We start from the raw sequence: 2,351 nt of genomic DNA, 5'->3' as shown, positions 1-2,351 counted from the left end.
AACAAGTATTAAGGAACCCCACACTTACTTGCCCAGGATAAAAAAAAGATAACTAGTTCACGATATTTGGTGCAAAAGAGATTGCAAATAAAAAGGAGAGAAAAACTTAAAAGCTTGATAAAGAAGATTAACAGTTCCCTTACGCCACTAATAAGCTGAACGTCTTATAACATACGTACTTCAATTAATAGAATTTCATTACAAGAAGCCTTTCAAGAATTTAATAACCGCGATGGGTCAGTGTTAAGAGCTCATCTGTGGTGCGTGGTGTCCTTGGTGCAATCTTAGCCCGCTCCATGTGTAGTCTGGAGTGGACAAACACCGTAGGGGTTCATTTTTCGGGGTTCTGCCGTTTCCTCCAACTTTCTTTATCCCATCATTATTATCCAATCCATCATTAATGTCTACCTTAGCTTCGGTAGGTAAGCGTGAGACGTAAAACTTTAAAAGAAAAATACAATAAGACTGTTAGTGTTTGGAATTTTATATATCTAATAGATTAATACACTTTTTAAATAATAATAATAATAATAATAATAATAATAATAATAATAATAATAATAATAATAATAATAATAATAATAATAGGTTTGGGAGCAGGGATTTAATAAGAATTAGGATTACCACGCATACAAGATCTGAGTAATTATTGATGAAGATCTGTTTTGAATTCTTAACGACTTGCTCGCGCCCGAACATATTTATGGCTCTCAGAGTTCTGTGCCTGGCTGCGGACTTGCCCTATCAAATGAAATCGTGTCAACCAGAATTTTCCTAAAACTAGTCCGTTTACATGAATGATTGCTGTTTTTCAGGCTTCGTTATGGAGCCTACTACTTTTGCTGATGATTATTCCATGGCAGGGGCTCACCCACAGGGGTCAACCTCCCAAAAGTTCCTAACTCAACATACTTTGTACACTTTGTCAATAAAACTGTACTTCTTTAACAAGGAAATGATTGATGTAGCATGAACATTTGATCTTACAATTCATCTGTATTCTTTCTCTTATTAAAAATAATCTAGTTCTGTTATCTTGTCTTGGTTTGTGTTTTACGTCCCAGGGTTAAGCCGGCTAGGCTAAAGGAGATGGTGAGGATGAGAAATGAGTGAAAATGATGGAATGAAGAAAGTGGGAGGAAACGGGAGAATCCCGAGGAAACCCATGCACACGGTGTTTGTTCACCACAAAGTTAGCTTGGCGGGAGCAGGGTTTGAACCTAAGGGCGCCCATCCGAGGGGAAAGGTGGGGCGCTCGCCCCCCGAAGAGGAATTGTACTTGGGAATATTGAAAACCCAATAGAATTTTTACATTAGTTACAGCAAAATTTGAAACCATATTTGAAACGTCGCTTATAGGTGCCCGACTTTGGAAACCACAACATGGGCGCCCTTGTTTCAACCCAAGACCCCATGCACTAGACGTGAACTCTCTACCACTGAGCCACCGCGGCGCCTACTCTAGTTCTATTTACCCTCTCTGAGAATGTAGGTGGAAGTATTTTACAATTCTTATCGTCTTTTAGAATGCCCGTTCAATACTACTTGTACATAAACGTAGTGGCTTGTAGTATTAGACCCCCCCCCCAAATCTTTCACCCCTCCCAACAAAATTTTCTGGGTGCGCTCTCGCTCCATGACAAGTGAATGAAGTCCCTTAAAATTTAAAGAACATGATTCAGAATAATTTACGATTTACAAAAAAAATCTTATAAAACAAAGAATGCATTTCTTTGGAAAACTTATGAACTACTGCTGTTGGTTGGGATTGAAATTGGCGAAAAGTGAGACAGGAGCGTCATTTCAGATTTTGCTTTGGGGGAGGGGGGGCAAGACCTCTTGATATAAGTAAAATTTCACGTTTTTCACTGATTTTCTACTATTCTAATGATAAAATCTATATAAACCTCAAACTTAGGAGGTGCGCGTCTCCCTGTCCCCCCCCTAAATGACGCCCCTGAAGTGAGACGATGGAAATCTTAAAATAAATACAAAATAAAGCTTCCACTCGCAATACAATCCGCAGCATCATTGTTATTAAATATCAAGAGAGGAAACAAAAACACATTGTGCTGAGTTTTGTTAATTAAAGCAATAGAAAACAAGAAACACGTGCTTGTAAAGTGAATTGAAATATCACATAAAAGTATTGTATATTTGCTACTGTTTGTTCAACCAAAAGATGAAATTGTTGAAAGGCTAAAAGAAAGAACAGATTTTAAAATAGTTTTTATAAATGTCATCCGCGGTCATTGCTCGCCACTGGGAGTGAAATCATTGCATTCCTCATCCCCGTCGCATACCAGAAGCCTCCCTCAAGCAATGAGGGTAGAAACAAAAGGTCTTTGACA

Source organism: Thermobia domestica, chromosome 1 (genome assembly GCF_964235325.1).
Source record: "Thermobia domestica chromosome 1, izTheDome1.hap1.1, whole genome shotgun sequence".
NCBI classification, from domain to species: domain Eukaryota; kingdom Metazoa; phylum Arthropoda; class Insecta; order Zygentoma; family Lepismatidae; genus Thermobia; species Thermobia domestica.
The sequence above is the reverse complement of the archived record's forward strand: the minus strand, read 5'-3'. Positions refer to the sequence as shown.